This window comes from Electrophorus electricus, chromosome 18 (genome assembly GCF_041902795.1).
Source record: "Electrophorus electricus isolate QZ-2024a chromosome 18, ASM4190279v1, whole genome shotgun sequence".
Classification (NCBI taxonomy): domain Eukaryota; kingdom Metazoa; phylum Chordata; class Actinopteri; order Gymnotiformes; family Gymnotidae; genus Electrophorus; species Electrophorus electricus.
In genome coordinates, this window is record NC_137514.1 from 8,379,430 (window position 1) to 8,396,308 (window position 16,879).

At 42.0% G+C, this 16,879-nt stretch overlaps 1 long non-coding RNA gene across 4 annotated transcripts in view; it reads right to left on the reverse strand.

Annotated features, from left to right (window-relative positions):
- LOC145651928 (uncharacterized) overlaps positions 1-16,879 on the reverse strand; it is a 37,888-nt gene that overhangs the window by 17,450 nt on the left and 3,559 nt on the right. Inside the window, exon 4 of one of the 4 annotated variants that reach the window (XR_014118033.1) lies at positions 8,308-16,080. The exons of the other annotated variants lie outside the window; for them this stretch is intronic. This is a non-coding gene — a long non-coding RNA (uncharacterized LOC145651928). The remainder of the gene's footprint in view (positions 1-8,307; positions 16,081-16,879) is intronic. 4 annotated transcript variants of the gene reach the window in all.

Genomic DNA, 16,879 nt, shown 5'->3' on the forward strand with positions numbered 1-16,879 from the left:
TACACTGGGTATGCATATTTGTCATTCCTCTATGTTGAACTTATTCTATAGCAAGACTGTTATTCTTATATCAAGACTATTCTCTGGTGGAACAAACTTCCTCAGGCTGTCCAGACATCAGAGTTCCTTGCAGTCTTCAAACGCAGACTGAAGGCCCATATATTTGTGGAATATTTAAATAAGCATTGATCCTGCACTCATGTTGAGTAACTGAAATGCTAGCACTTATTGTTTGTTATTGCACTTATCGTTGTCTGAGATAGAGCTTATATGTGTTTTGCACTTCTAGACATCAGCATTGATCCCTGTATTTCAACAGTATTCTGGTACTGTACTAGCTAGGATCCATTCTATGAATAAATGACAAAGCACTTTTGTAAGTCGCTCTGGATAAAGGCATCTGCCGAATGCTGTAAAATGTAAATGTAAATGTAATTCTTGTGCCCTCATTAGTGCCTTCAATGGTTTGAGACTCCCATTTTTAGGTGAACTGCCATTCATGATCTCTAATGCTACTGACTCCGATTTTGAACAAAATGCAGAAGGGTACCATAGAATAACAGGCAAAAGATTCAGTGAATTAATTTCTCATGTCAGCACTTAAGGACCAAAATGTCCATAACCGAGTGATTTATTATTTGCATGAATCATATGTAACACATTTCAATCAAGCAATCAATCAAAATGTCATTCATGTAGAACTTTTCACACAGTACGTTGAGCTAATGTCCTCCACATAAATGTCACTTGAATCATGGAAACATTTTTATTAGATGTGAAGTACCTTTCAGATCTGATTTGTAGCCCACATTCACTACCTTGTTCACTCACTCACTCGCATATAGCTGGCCAAAGACTCACCATAAGGGGTGGGGGGGGTGGCTATACACTCTCAAGTAGCTTTTGTGTGTATCAATGATAGAGAGGAACCTCACATGAACCCGCATCATTAATGCCATCCAGCAAGAGACGCTAGAAGCGTAAAAAAGAAGACTGACTAATTTAAGAACGTCTTCCACGTAAGTAAACTGTAGATGACTATCTGGGTTAAATCTCTAGGTCTCAGTGGTTTAGACCTAGCAGCTGATGCAGAGAGAGCGGGTGGGGTTTTTTTTTGTTTGTTTGTTTGTATTTTTAAAGAGCCGATTTGCTCCACTCAGACTCAACTAAGCTGGAGCCGGGTGCTGAAGGACGCAGCAAATGTGTGGAGCATCGGGGCCTGCGGATCATCACATCCTGCTCGTCAGCCCACAAGAACAGCAGCTGAGGGGGGCTGCATTTGTAATCAAAGTGGTTGCTAGGATACTGCTGTATCGCGCTCTCTCTCGTGCGCCGTCTCTGGCTGGTTCTCTCCGTGTGAGGACTCGTTGATTTCAAAACAGCCGCCAATGGCGTAGGTCTCGTGGCTTTTTTTATCAACCGCCACACTTCTGCACATCTGCACCCCGAGGTCTGACATTCTGAAGAGCACAAGCTAAAACCACACGCAGCACTGCCTTAGTACACAAGCTAAAAAGACCAAGACAGACATTATTGGCTTTTCTGCATCACTGCTTCTCCTCTGGACAGCTGCTTTCAGCATGTTTCCCTATTGGATAGTTTTACAAACACAATCAGCCACTAACAGAATGAATGGCTATTTCTTTCAAAAAATGTGACTTTGTAGATTGTGACTTCCCAAGCCATGTCCCTTGGGAAAAGTTTCCGGTGAGAGCTCCCCTAAACTCCTGGCCACAGATACGAAATGAGATTTGTTCTTTCTCAGATCTGAACCCAGTGACATTCAGAACAAATGTATTGAGAGTACCAGGTCAGCAATACTATGGCATCACCACTGCAGAGTCAATGTACTCAGCTACACAGGAGCAGTAGACCAAAATGTCCCTGAGCCCTGATGTAGCATGTGCTGGCAGTCCATAAAGGAAAACTTCACCCAAAAATGCTAATGTCACTATATATTATTTAAAAACAGCAGGGATTACCATATGCAAACGAGACTCATTAAAGCAAACATGATCATGGTGGTCACATCGTTCATTCAGAATTAGCCATTCTAGCATTCTAATTAACATACATTCTAGCATTCTAATTAACAAAAAAATGCACAAAGACCAGAGTGCACATAAATTCTAAGCAGGTTTCACCAGTGAATGCATACAGGGCAACTTGATTTCGAGAAGTTTAATGCATAGCCTACTGATGTCTAGTTCCAAAGCAATCACCTCTCTACTAACATCTATTTTAACTCCATTTCATTCTGCCAGACTGCAGCAGTAGAGGGAGGCATCCATGAGATAATCTTCGACACTTGTGCCTTGGTCCTGGACTCAATGTCCCATCAAACGCATCATCGCAATTGATCTTCATCAAGTACCTTTTGAAGTGCAGATCTTTAGGCCATCTACCTCTCTGGAGGAGTTTCTGTAGGTTTCATATGTTCTCTCTAAAAAATGTCACGTGACCATGACACCTGTGTTCAGGAAGGTCAGTGATGCCATTTTGGACTTGAAAAAGTTTTTGTTTTGTTTTTTCTTTCTTTGTTGAAAAGAAATTGTTTCTTTACCTGTATTTGAAAATATCCATGCATAAAAAGCTCCAAATGGAAGGTGCTTTCCTTTAATGGTTAGCATTTATCTACCTTAAGTGGCACCTTTGTCTACAGAGCTGCTGTACATTTACAGCCTGCATTTTCTCAGTTGGAAAGTGGTGGTGTGATTAAAAACCACAGCGTTCAGATGTTACCTCCACCCGCCACATCTGCACTGTATGGCTCACACACAAAGTCCTCTTCCTGTAGCCACCAGAGAGAGAAAGAGAAGACATAATCAACGTGTTAATGATGCTTCACACCATCTGTTTCTCTTGAGGATTGTCCTACATTCACGATACACATACACAATCTCACAATCCAGGAGTGCCAGACAGGCAGTTTAGGCTTGTTCTTTGTTTACATAAGAGTTAGTCACTATTACAGAACTAATCACCGTTCATGCGCTTCTTAAAAACATTGAGAACAGAAATTATAACATATGTTAGAAACCACCAATAATTTCTGTTCAAGTTCAAATTAACCCAGAGAACAAAGCGGTCTTCTCAACAGTGGAATGAGCACAGCCAGTAACAGAGCAAATACCACTACTGAAATTCAACAGCAGGCCTCAACTCCTTCTTAAAGGAGCAGTGGGATGAGTTGTGACAGCTAGGGACCAGATTAGTAATTAGTCTGACGATGGTTATTATGGCTGCTGTACATACACGAAATACTTAAGGAGTTATCCCCCAGAGACCTGCTCCATATTGTTTTCGAACAGTAATTAATTACGTTTAATAAAAGACTGCCACGGTTGCATTTAACACAAAAAATCCTCTTATAAACAAGGGTCCGTTGTCATTACAGCATGCTGCTCCTTAATTCTGGTAATTCCTTACGCACTGTGATATTCCCGCGTATTCACAGCACAAGGCTTGTAGAGTTACTGTCATTTCTGTGTAGTGGCGGAGGGGGGGGGTCAGAGTATTTACAGGGTTGCGACGAGAACGGAACGCCAAATGTGAAACATGCCACAACGGGGATCTGTGTTTGAAGTGCGCCATAACTAGCGCATATCTAAAAAAAGAGAGGACTGTTGCTTTTCCTTTTTTCCTTGAGGTTTATTTGACGGGAACACGGGGGACTCGGGGCTCGCATCAGAACAAATCAAAGCAGTCGTGGGGGGAATTCGGAGGGTTGGGGGATAATAATAAGGGAATACTTACGATTCCATTATTGAGATTTCCAGGAACAAGATTTGTGTCCAACATACAAGGCTATTTTTTCGCTGGGAGTGACACTAGGAAACAAAAAATGATACTAACGCTGATTTATTTATTTTACTTATTTATTTATTAGGCGATGTCTAGACAGGTATGCTATTTGAACGTACGTACGTGTGTGTGTGTGTGTGTGTGTGTGTGTGTGTGTGTGTGTGTGTGTGTATGTGTGTGTGTGTGTGTGTGTGTGTGTTTTAAGGTTGTGTAGCTGTTGACATGATGTTATATGGGTGTGACAATTGCAATTATTTAAATTTCGATTTTGCAAAGGGGAGTGTTTCGAAATAGCAGAGCTAAGCGTGATATTTGAATTTTTGACAAGGCAGCAAAACTGCTGAATGCGTGATTAACGTTTGAGATCTTCATAAATCATAAGTGGTTATTAAATAGATAGAAACGCTATTCTCATTTCTAGTGAGCCCATTGGCAGTCCATGTGTTTTTTCCCATTAATTCAAAAGGTTTATGTTGAAAAAGAATATACATGGCGGTAACGGTATGAAGATTTCAATAAATTAGCATTTAAATTATGTTAAGGTTAAAGTGGCATCACAGATTCTAGGGAAATTTAAATTAATGATTAATTGATTAATAGTTAATGTTAACAGATATTAATTCAGTCTCAACTCATATAGTCACATAGTCATTAAGCCTCTGACAGAAATAAACACACCACCCACACACCTCCAGCCTTACTGCCTTAGTGTTTACTGACTAATCAGAAATAAGATAATGCAGTGAAATAATACAACAGGGTACCATAGGTATCAAATTAAAGAAAATAGAGCTATAACAAAATGAAAATGAACAAATTAAACAAGATTCATGGTGAACCAAGCGTGATTAAAACAAAACAAAAACAACTTCTAGAGACATGAGGGGACTGGCTGTTCTGCAGAAACCGGTTCTTCCCTAACCTCATTCTGATTCACAAGAATTCCAGCTACCCGATATGTGTCAACCACTGCACATATGAATGGATTTATTATGCCTTACTTGGTTTTAACAGGTCTTTTTTAGTTCTTACTTGCCGTTCATTCAGGTTTCGACCAGGCCCCAGTTGGACTGCTTTTGCTGACTAAGCCCACGTCTTAGCTTGGGGGCATATAATTACACCGCAAAAACTCGTCGATGAAGAAGGTCTTCATGTTGTTTCCAAACTGGAGCCTTTCAGGATGTCCTAAATCACATAGTTCTGTAGAAGTATGCCAAAATAGTCTTTCTGGGATGGTTAGTGTGTCCAAAATTGCAGTATTCACAGTTAGTATTCAAAAGTTCCCAAATACTATGCTAGGTGAAGTGTATGAAAACAGGACACTATAAAGTCCCATAATGCCAGTGTGGTGGGATGCAAACGGTAGACACTGACAAAGTGATTTTCAAATGTAAATATAACGCTTAACAGCATACCCGATTCATGTGCTGATTATTCTTGGTTTGTTCTGTAAAACATTTATTTTTTAGCTAACTCGCTAATTGTTCTAAGGTGTCAATGTTGTCAAAATTCTGCAAGACATTTTGATCTGTGTGTTTTTCAAAAATCGTTTCACTACATGATCTTTAAACGCACACTGGCCTTTTAATTTATCTCCGTACAGCAATTCAAACATTTTTGAATTGAAGTTCAAATGTCATGGGGCATTCAGCCGTAACGACAAAGTGTGGTTGTACTCAAAATAGCCTACGGCATATTACATGCATACTGATTGCACCCTGAATAAGTATGCAGTATATGACCAACTATGTGTAGTATGTGCAGCAGTATAGACTGCATTTGTCACATACTAGTACCGCATTACAACTCCCGGGGCCAGTTTGCAGTATTCCGTATATACTGAGTGCTGTATGCAGATTATGGTATGCAGGATTTGGTAAGCTATTTCGAACATAGCCTGTGTCCAGAACGTTCCACACTCATTTGAAAGTAGTACTAAGTATGTCATGAGGATAGTATGTACTACCATTACAAGTAAGTGCATAGTGTGTTATACAATTTCGGACGTATTCCATAATGACATCTCGATTTTGAAGGCGAACACCCAAGATGCAGTGTGCCAAGACAAAAGATGTCCATATCTGTCTGCCTTGTAGCTAAAAAAACAGGTCTACTAAACAGTAAAATAGGTTTTCTTGTTAAGATATGTATGGAGAATTTTGTCATCCAGTGCAAGTTAAAATCTGATGGAATTTTGGAAACATAAGTTCAACCATGCATCGGTAGGAGACCCTGGGATAGTCATAACAAAGTCGGACAAACCGATCTGGTTTACAACCTCAGGGTTCAAAGGGGAGATGGGGAGCATTGCCAGAGGACAATTAGCCCCTGGCCGAGTCATAAAACCAGAGTTAATCCTGTTAATGGTGTGAATGGCAGACAGGATGGCACCAGTGTTACACACACAGGAGAGAGGGAGACATTAAGTTTAAGAGAACAACACATTTTGAATCCTACAAAAGAAAAGTCAGCTATCCATACACAGCCCAGACTCAGGCCCAATGTTCTGGAACCCTTTCATTCATGGTCCTTTCATGGCCATGTAAAGGAAAATATTCCTGATCACATATTTACTCAGAAAAGAAAGGTTTTGTCTGGGAAAGGCGGAGCACTTTATTTAATCACATAATTATTCTATTTGAGGAGCAGTATTACAACAACCACATCTGGTGTGTATTAACAGGCAGACAGATAAATAAATAGGTACAGTTGAGGAAAGGAGACATTGGCATATGCAATGGAGGTTAATTAGGGTGAGTCATTTGCATAAACGAACGCTTCGATCCCTTTGCGCTATGGCTCTGGGTGTGCTGAAGCAAGGTACCAGACAGCAGCTTTCCACCCACAGCATGCCACTATTCCACAAAGGGAAAAAGAGAAAAAAGATCAAAGCCTCATGAAGGTTCCAGCTCACAGATAAAGTACTGAAGAGCATGCACGGAGCACCCGAGAAGACTGATCACAATAGTTCTGTCACCGCATCCCATTCAACATAGTGCATGTATGTATGTGTGTGTGTGTGTGTGTGTGTGTGTGTGTATGTGTGTGGTGTGTGTGTGTGTGGGTGAGTGGGTGGGGGGAGGGGTGTGCACACACATCTTTGTATGCAAGCACTCCTTTGTGCATTCTTCTTTAATAGCCCTATTAGATATACTGCAATTAAAATTTCACAGATGAATACTTAAGTGTCGGAAAAATATGATGCCTGTGTGCATAAATTGGCTGCAGGTCAAAGAGGAGCAGAAAAAGAAGGGCTTCTGTTCTGAGCTCAGGGGTGGCGTGCATAATGCAGCATGAGAATTTAAGTCATGTGGCATGTGGCATTTCCTCGTTTTAGTTGAAGAGGTTCCTGGATCATTCGGGAGGTTGAAGTGGTTCCTGGATCATTCGGGAGGTTGAAGTGGTTCCTGGATTATTTGGGAGGTTGAAGTGGTTCCTGGATCATTGGTGGGGTTGAAGTGGTTCATGGATTATTTGGGGCGAAGCAACCTACGGTGTCCATACTTGCTTAGTCAGTTCTGAATGTTTTACCATCTTGGAAGTATTGTGTGGTTGGGAGTTACTTTTTTTTCCTGACACTATATTGAAACATGTTGATACTCAATAAACAACTGGCCCAGTTTTGCAGTAAACAGTACCAAGCAAGTCTCAAAATGACTTCTTAAGAGATGGTTTATATGGAAATGTTCATAGGGAAATCTATGGCTAATAATGAATGACAGCTAGCAGGGAACAGCTTTATATAAATGACTTTGGGCATGCTAACTCGAATTGTTACATTTCCTATTATCTCTGGGTATGTTAATATTTATAGGTGGAAAGGACTTTTACAAGTCCACTTATATATATCGCCAAGGGAATCGCACTGCGGCAATGGGCATTTAAAACAGATCAGCAGGAAAAGTTTCCTCTCTGTAGAGCAGTGGCTTTGATCTGACACAGTTTGGTGGGTGCTGGAAGACAAATGAACCCCTTGTGTCATGTGCGTCTCCAGGTACGAGTGCTAATCTGAGATCAGTTCACCCTACCTCAACAATCCCTTGGCTCTTTGTTACTTAAACATTTTGAGTGATTTCAGAAGCTGTTCAGCTCAAGAGCATCAGCACTGGGTTTTGCCAGCACACAATGTCAAAACCATTATAATGACCCATGAGACACACACACACACACACACACACACACACACACACACACACACACACACACACACACACACACACACACACACACACACACACACTATAAGCAGACCAGAGAACCCTAACATTAACTAAGAAGGATGACATTCTAACACGTTTTTAAAACATGTTTCTTAATCAACCAATTGATCATTCAGCCAAAAACTAATGAAGGTTTTTTAAAACAACACTAAAGTAAGACACTGCCAAACAAGGACACAAAGACAAAGAGAAATAAAATATTACACTAATGCTGCAGAACAATAATCTTCCACAGTGGTGCATCTACATATGTATGTTTAGACAGAGAACAGAATGTACTTACCCACCCAATGGCAGTGGAAACCGCACCATTATAATGATCACACAATGTGAACTCCAGTAAAATATTTCTGATTAGTTAAAACAGTGTGTAAACGGCCAAAAAACTAAACATCTAACTGAAGCTAATATGGGGTAAAAAAAAAAAAAAAATCTATACTAAAAATAAGAGTGAATAGGTTAAAATGTCAGAGACACGGTCGCTGCTCGGGACCCTACAGGAAACTAATAGACATCTCAAAAGTACTTTAAAACATAAAAGCAGTTTTCTTTTATGCTAGCAGCTAATCTGGGTTCTACTGTGACTATGCACATGTAAATATGTTAAGTGCTAATGCCATGTTAGGACTGAGAGCTGCTCACTATAGCAGCCATCATTGGATCCCAAGCCTGCAGACATAGCTTTCCAGTCTCTCTGTGGTCTCACAGGCAGCTTTACGCTGGTCTGAGGTCAGTAATGCAGTGGCAGTGCTAAAGGGGAGCTTTTGCCTCGGGGCAGAGCCTAATTTTTGCCGCGTGTGCGTGTTGTAACTGTGCCGAGGTTCTGTCTGAGCGCACCTTCCTCCCCCTCTCTCTTTCTTTATTCTGTCTCTCTTCTCTCTTTCTCTCCTTTCACCTCCCCTCCCCTCTCATGGTGAGATTGGAATCTTAAATGGCCAGTGTGTTCGCTCTTTTTATCTGGAACGGCCACTAATGTGGCTCATTACTCGCAGTCTCCCTCTCACTGCCCCGTGGAAGAGCTATGGGGAGAGAGAGAGAGAGAGAGAGAGAGAGAGAGAGAGAGAGAGAGAGAGAGAGAGAGAGAGAGAGAGAGACGCGGGGGAGGATGGTCATGAGTGATAGTGTGACGACTGATCCCGTGGGCTCCCTTCGTGAGGCTTCATAGCAAAACAAAAAACAAAAAACTGCGTCACGGAGTTGGCGTTGCAGCATCCTGGCAAGCCTGCGCCAAACGGGCTGGGAGTGAGCGGACTTCAGAGAGCATCCATGGGGGATTCTGTCAGCCTGCTACACCCCACAAGAGGATGGCAGGGAGTGAGAGGGGACCGCGCCGATGTGTCCACAGCCGCGAGGGCGTGTTTCACACCAGCGAACAGCAAATAACAAATGTGTGTGCGTGCATTTGCATGAGCTTGTGTGTGCGTGTGTGTGTTTTGCTAAAGAGAAAAAGGCTGGCACACAGCTGACTGCAGAAATATTGCGCTGGTTTTTTCCTCTGTGGGATGAATTTAGAGTATACTGTATAAGCGAAAACAAAACCAACAAGTGCGCAAACACCAGAATAATCACCATACATGAATAATAACCAAACATGCTGTAAGAGTTTAAAAATAAAACTACATTAAAATGTATATAATGCCAGTCCATTTTAAATAAGACATGGATGGGCTATATTTCTGGCAGTGGAATTCCAGATGTTTCTCTCATGGTATTGAAACAAAAGTTCAGCCTGAGTTAAAATGGCCAACAGTGAAGGGAAGATAGTAGCCACCTGTTAGCATGAAGTCATTTGCATAATGCTTTTTCCTGGTCATTTGCTTTTCTTCATTATAAAACTCATTAGCATTTGGATTCAATGAATCCTTTTAACCTGTTCTCACCTGTTCGCTACGGCTTTGTTTGTTTAACACAACTTATTGCATTTAACAATTAACAAAGCAGTGTTGCTTTCCTATGTAAGCATGCATATTACACTTTTAATACTACGTAAAGTCATGATTTCAGGCATACAATGGTTAGGGTTATGATTCAATCTACAAGAAACTGTTCCTAGATCAGTATAAAAGATCATTCAACTTGTAAACCATCTTTATGTTTAAAACGCATCCCCTGTGTAAATGACCATATTGCACTGTAAAGACTGTAACACCAAATGGACAGAATAATGTCCTTTTCAGACGCCAAGGTTCTGTGGGCCATATGCAGCAGGCCAGCTGCGTTTTAAAACAAGGCACTAGCAGGAAAAGGCACACACAGTGGTGTGGAACTACTGCTCCCCCACCTGGCTGAACCTAGTAACTTCATCCTAGTTTAAGAAAGCCTCGGCGCTGGTGCTGGAGAGTGGAAATATTTCTCTTTCCCTCTCTCTCTCTTTTATTGTCTCTATATATCTTTATTTGTTTCCCTCCTTCTCTCTAGTTCCTCCACTCTCCTTTCTACTTTTTCTTGCTTGCTTTTGTCTTGCTTTCTCTCTCACCCTCCCTCGCTTTTGTTCTGCCGTGTTCCTTCACAGGTGAACAGAGGTCAAACCAAAAAAAAAAAAGGCTCCGTCAGCCACCTTCCGCTCGGCCTCCGTGTCACGCTGGCCCTTACACACCCAGGCGCTTTTCAAAAGCCAAATGTCAAACGGGCGAGCTGGCGGCAGCTCAGGGCGACAGCAGTCACCGAAGCCGTGTCTAGGAGCGCCTGCCTCCGCAAAATGGCACCTCCGCTGGGACGTGGAGGTGAAAGGGAGCTATTGGTATTTACAGGCCCTTCTCTCGGATTGTTCGCAGAGGTGATGGGCCGTTTCGGAGTGTTCACAGCGCAGCACCGCCTACATCCCAACATACGGCGTGCCAAGGGCAAACAGCAAAGTGGTTAAAAACTCCTGGCTTAAGCCAGGACAGGAGCTTAGTTAAAATGCTTCTTAATATGGCCATAGGTGGGATATGGACACAAAGGTTTGTGTGTGTGTGTTGTGTGTGTGTGTGTGTGTGTGTGTGTGTGTGTGTGTGAGTGAGAGAGCCCCTAGCCTTTTATAACCAGAAATGCTCATCTGGTAAGCAGGCCTCAATAAAAAATGCCCCCCAGCTGAATTTGTCTTATGAGACAGGCGATACTGATCGGCTCACGCACAAAAGCAGCCGCCACATGCTCTGCCTGCCGGTTGCGCTTTGCAAAAAGCAGCGGCTCGTGCAGGGAAAAGCAGCGATGCGTCCGATAACAGGCAGGAGGAGAGGCACAAAGAGGCATACATTCTGGTGTCAGAAAAGGGACCAACATATTGTCACGAAAGTGAAAGGGCTTGGGAGGCTGCAGACACACACACACACGCACACACGCACACACACACACACACACAAAGAGAGATCAGCAGGAATACAATACCGCTCCTTCTTCTCCTGTTTGTTTCATATTTGACAGATTATCTTTTCCATGCTGCCATGAGTTGTTGTCCCACTTTGTTTAAAGTGCCGTTGTGCTCATTCCAAGAAAATTATTCATCACATCATGCGTGTAGCATGCCAGGGCCATAACGACTGTTGCCAGGACGACAAACTCTGAGCACTTATGTTATACTAAGCACTTAGACAACCGGTTCCCCATTAGGTTCAAATTTTATTCACACATTTCACTACACCTTGCCTGAGCATTTACTCACACAGCAAAGGTCTCTCGGCTTAAAGATGTTCCTTTTGCAGTAGCACGACATGAGATTATTTTTAAGGTTTTTACATTTAAGCTTTAATGCTTTCTGCTTTTTGACAGCTGGGGTGGTCTCACTGCTTCTGATAGTCTTTCTACCATACTGTATGGCTCCATTTCCTAATCTGTGTAGTTTTAATCCTGAACCTCACAGTATGATTGCAATCCTAATCTGCATATTATAGTTCCAGTCACAGTCTGACATTAGCTCTGCAGACTGTAAGATTCCAAAGTGAAGGTCAGGCTCCCATGGCATATAAGAGATAATTTAACCAGGACACAAGAAGTGCTTTTATCAATACGGCTTTCTCTGAAGAGAGTTAACATTCTGGAAGGATTAGGTATAGTGCCCACTGGTCCCAGATCAGTGTTCAAGCAAGCCTCTAACCAGAGAAGAATAATGCTGGAGGCTTAGGTTGCAGGCTTCTGTTGGATGAGAGCTTCACTGGAAACCTTGAAGAGCTTGGAGGTGAAGCATTAGGTTTACAGAGCTCAGTTAACAGGAAGAATTCCAAATTAGGCTTGTGAATTCTGACCCTGCAGCCAACCTGAGCTGCATAATCCATCGATTAGGAATGACACCAATTTTCTTCCTGTACTCCAGATGAAACTGGTTCTCTAGCGTGCTCTTCCATGCACACACACACAAGCAGACACACACACACACACACACACACAAATTCTCCTTCTTTATATAAAGCATATTTAAGATCATTTAACAAAACAGAAATGTAATAAAGGTATTCATTTCTGCATGGTTATATTGTTACTTTCTCTCACTCCCACTTCCTCCTCCACACACACAGCAAAGTGAACTTGATGAGGCCGTTGTAGCCCAAATGTCTTCAGAATACCAACTTTCCCCTTTTATCATTCCTAATTTGCCAAAATTGGACTGAAAGTGGAAGTAGGTGTGCATAATCAAGTAGGATTAACATTTAGATTCACTGTGAAGGTCGGTTTAGTCCACTTTCTGGTTCTGTGTGGTCCTGCAGATCCTTTAGTACCCTCATCAGATTTTTATAACTGTCCTGATATCCTTCTCCACTCACAAAGGTTATTAGGTGCGTCAGAACAGGCAAGTTATGAGCTATGTGACTGACCCTCTCAAACAGTGTACTTTATGGCTCGGAATGAATAATTAGGCACTGTTGTAGTGCCTGTAGAAACACTAGGAGAGCAAAATTTAAGAAAAACTCACCCCCACATACACACACACACACACACACACACACACACACACACACACACACACACACACACACACACTTAAACCTCTTTGAAACATTGTGATGTATAAAACATATCAAACATAATGTGATTTCACCTAATTAAAAAATGTGCCGGGTTACATTCTTCTGTATCTGTCATTTCCCACAAGCCCAGCCCGTGTGTCATGGAGGGTGAACCACTGCAAAACCCAGATGGCTCTGACAGAAGGAAGCATTCGCTGAACAAACTTTTGAATAGAACCCATTTCCTCATTCATTGCTTGTTATGATTCCTATCTGAAAATCTATTTTGTGATATAATATGGGAGGACCCTTCTAGATGCTTCCTTACCAAGGGTTAGTGTATTTTCCTTTTTGTAATTACATTCATCTCATATGTGAAATACTACTCTTTCTATGGTGCAGGACAGAAAGCCTCCGGCCTTAGGAGAGACCACATCTTGGGACGTGGTGTGCAGAAACAGATTTCCTCCAAACATCCTTTTGAAACAATTTCAAATAAACCAGGCTGCAGATCTGTGCTACTATGTATGTGATACTACAGGCGGTGCTTTGGGTGAAGCCCACTGTTTTGGGTGTATTCCACTGTCAATAGCTGCTGTGCAGAGATTGTACCATTCTGTGATGTCTGATGCTGTTGTTCAGTCCATGAGAATCATGAGTCCCTATAGCCATGTGTCTCATTCCATAGAAGCCTTTGAGTGTACTTACAAAACTGAAAAAGACCACAAAGTGTATAATATTGTTTTTGATCTTCCGTTTTTGAAAATATTGATGTCTGTGGTATTGTATTTCTGTCCAGCTGTTATAAGACCTGTTGCAGAAAGTTTTGGTCAAAGTTGCAGAAATACTATATTATAGCACACATACCAGACAAGTGTTATTACTGCCAAAAGATACGTATTCTAATATATCCAGGAGATGTAAAACAGAAGAGAAACACTCACGGTCCCTTAAATGTTAGTGACGCATCTGTGCTTCTCCTCTGGAGGGATCAGTAAAATGATCCCAGCCACCACAACCTCGAGGAGCAGAGCTAGAGGCAGATGCATGTCACCTTGTACTAGGTCAATATTTTGTCTGGAAAGCCGTGTCTGCATTTTGGACCTGGTGCTGATGAAAGTTACAGCATTTCTTTCCCTCAGGTGACTTTATTTACCACACATTTGAGGTTAATGGCCAAAAAAAAAAAAGTTGGAACCAAGGTCAAATCAACCTCTCTGTCTGTGTGTGTTCAAGCCCCACCACTACCAAGTTGCCACTGTTGGGCCCTTGAGCAAGGCCCTTACCCTCAATTGCCCAAGTTGTACTTAGTCATAATTGTAAGTCGCTTTGGATAAAAGCATCAAATAAATGCCATAAATGTGTATGTGTGTGTGTCTGTGTGTGTGTGTGTCAGACCTTCTGTACAGTATAACCCCACACCTTTATTATAGAGTAATAAACTGTGCACTGAGAGACTGTCCTCATTTTAGAAACTGGAAAGCATACAGTGTAATTCCTCTTTAAGTGGCGTTAACATAATCCCTAAATCTGGCTGCCACACTCCTCAAACATCCCACCTGTAGCTGGAATGCAGATTTTAAAATGGTTGCAGCAAAAATACATTGTCTAATGCTAGGAAATGAAGCACACAGGCTCCACATGTATACAAGGATACTTTATAGAATCTAATATAATGAGACCCCTGTCACTTACACACTGACGTCTGACATTCTGACCTTTCCAGGAATTGGCTGCATCCATATCAGTGTACAGAGTTCACTTTCGGTGAAAGCAGATCAAATGGTCATTCAGCCTCAACTTGAAACCCAATCCACCTGAGTGCATGTTGTTGGAAACCAAGTTCATTGCAAACCACCCAGTACAACTGAACAGTACAACGGAAAGAAGAAGAGGGCTTAGAATGGGAGAACAGTGTAAGGTGAAATCTGACCCTGAGTGACATAATGGAAGACGGGAGAATAATGAGCACTGTCATCAAAGCAGTGCACCTCAGTGTGCCTTACACCCTGTAGAAGAAGCAAACACAAGCCCATTAGACGAAGACACACCTGCTGCTGACAAACTCACTGACTCTCTCTCTCTCTTTCTCTCTTTCTCTCTCTGTCTCTCTCTTTCCCTCTCTCTCTCTCTCTCTCTCTCTCTCTCTCTCGCGCCCCCCCCCCCCCCCCATATAATTCAATTCATCAGGTTAATGGTGCCATGGCATGGGGAAAGAGGGCACAGGCCATTCAATTCTGGACATTTCTCTAAATGGATTTTGGCTAATATAACACCCAAGTAACGCCCATTGGTCTGATTTTAATCCGGCACGACAGAGTATATCGCCAAACTTAGGACTCAACAAATTAAGCCTCAAATAACTAAGTAACAATAAAACCCAGGAATATACTGGAGAGAAAACTCGTAATTGCTGCGGTTCAGTTTGAAGAGGCAAGCTCTTTTCAATAACATTTATGTATCTGTGCTAATTTGCCAGCACAAGTCAGCACGGTTTTCCCTTAGCGCCTAGCAGATGTCCTACGTCTTGAGCTCATGGCAGGAGACGGCATATCGTCTGAACTTCAGAAATACGGGCCGGTGTATTTTTGGAAACAATGATTAATATTTGATCAGGTCAAATATCACAGCCAAGAACACAGAGCAGCACCATGAGACTCTGTGTTTTCATTATGCATAATTTATTTGCTTTTTATCAATTTTAGATGTACATATTTATGAAGGGGAGAAGAGAAAATGCAAACAGAAGTATGAATTAAACTATGAACAAAAATTGTAAATACATTCTCGGTTATCTCATTGGTCTGTGCTGGGCTTGTGTTAAGGTTTTCGTTCTGAACACATGGCTTGGTATTGCCATGCACAGATTACACAGGTAAGTTTAAGAACTGGCTTCTCCACGGCAACTCCTACGCCACCGCCAAAGCCATTTTAGGACAGTAGCGCAGATAACCCAGGTCAGTTCAGAGCACCTTGCTGATTGGGCACACCTCTCTGCAGCCACGAACAGGGTCAACGACAGACCTATACCTTCCTTTTCCAGCGCATCCCAAACACGTAGCAGGGAAAAGAAACACTGGCTCTACTGTCCGCTCTGGTGTGGGGTCAAGAGCCACGTGGGGAGGGGAACAGACCTTTACAGGAAACAAGCACATAGTGAAGTGGAGTGAAAGGGGAGAGAGAACCTTGAATGTCCAAGGCTTTGGCTGATCTACCACGTTGCACACTATGTGTGTGTGTGTGTGTGTGTTGGTTGATGGACTACTTTTCTCATAGAGATAGGTTTTCTGATGCTTAGTGGTACTGGTACGTAAAACTGTGCTTCCAAGAACTCATTTCATTTTCACAATAATATCTATCCATGACTCCTATTACACAAAAGCTGTGCTGTGAATGAATAAGAGCGTATGTCTAAATAAGGCACTCTCATGAATACTCTTAAATACATAAATATACACACACGTTCGATCCAGAAGCCTCTGATGCAAATTAAGAAAAGATATGAATCCAATACTGTGATTCATTTATATTTACGGCATTTGGCTCATTTGGATTTTTCTATAGACCCCTACTAATCATGAGAAGGATTCTGGACAAAAGCTGACATTAATGTAAGAGTAACCGTTTACAGGTTACAAAAAGGAAGTTTTCTCTTTTTCAGAGAATTTTCTAATGTGAAGACTTTCTGTTTGAATCCAACCTAAATGTGTACTTGTGTAAATGTGGCTGAAAGGTTACAGGCTTTAGTGGGAAAATACTCTCTCTCTCTCTCTCTCTCTCTCTCTCTCTCTCTCTCTCTCTCTCTCTCTCTCTCTCTCTCTCTCTCTCTCTCTCTCTCTCTCTCTCTCTCTCTCTCTCTCTCTCTCACACACACATACACCCCTGGTATCTGGCTAAGAGAAATACAATTCTGATTAATTCACCTCTACCTGT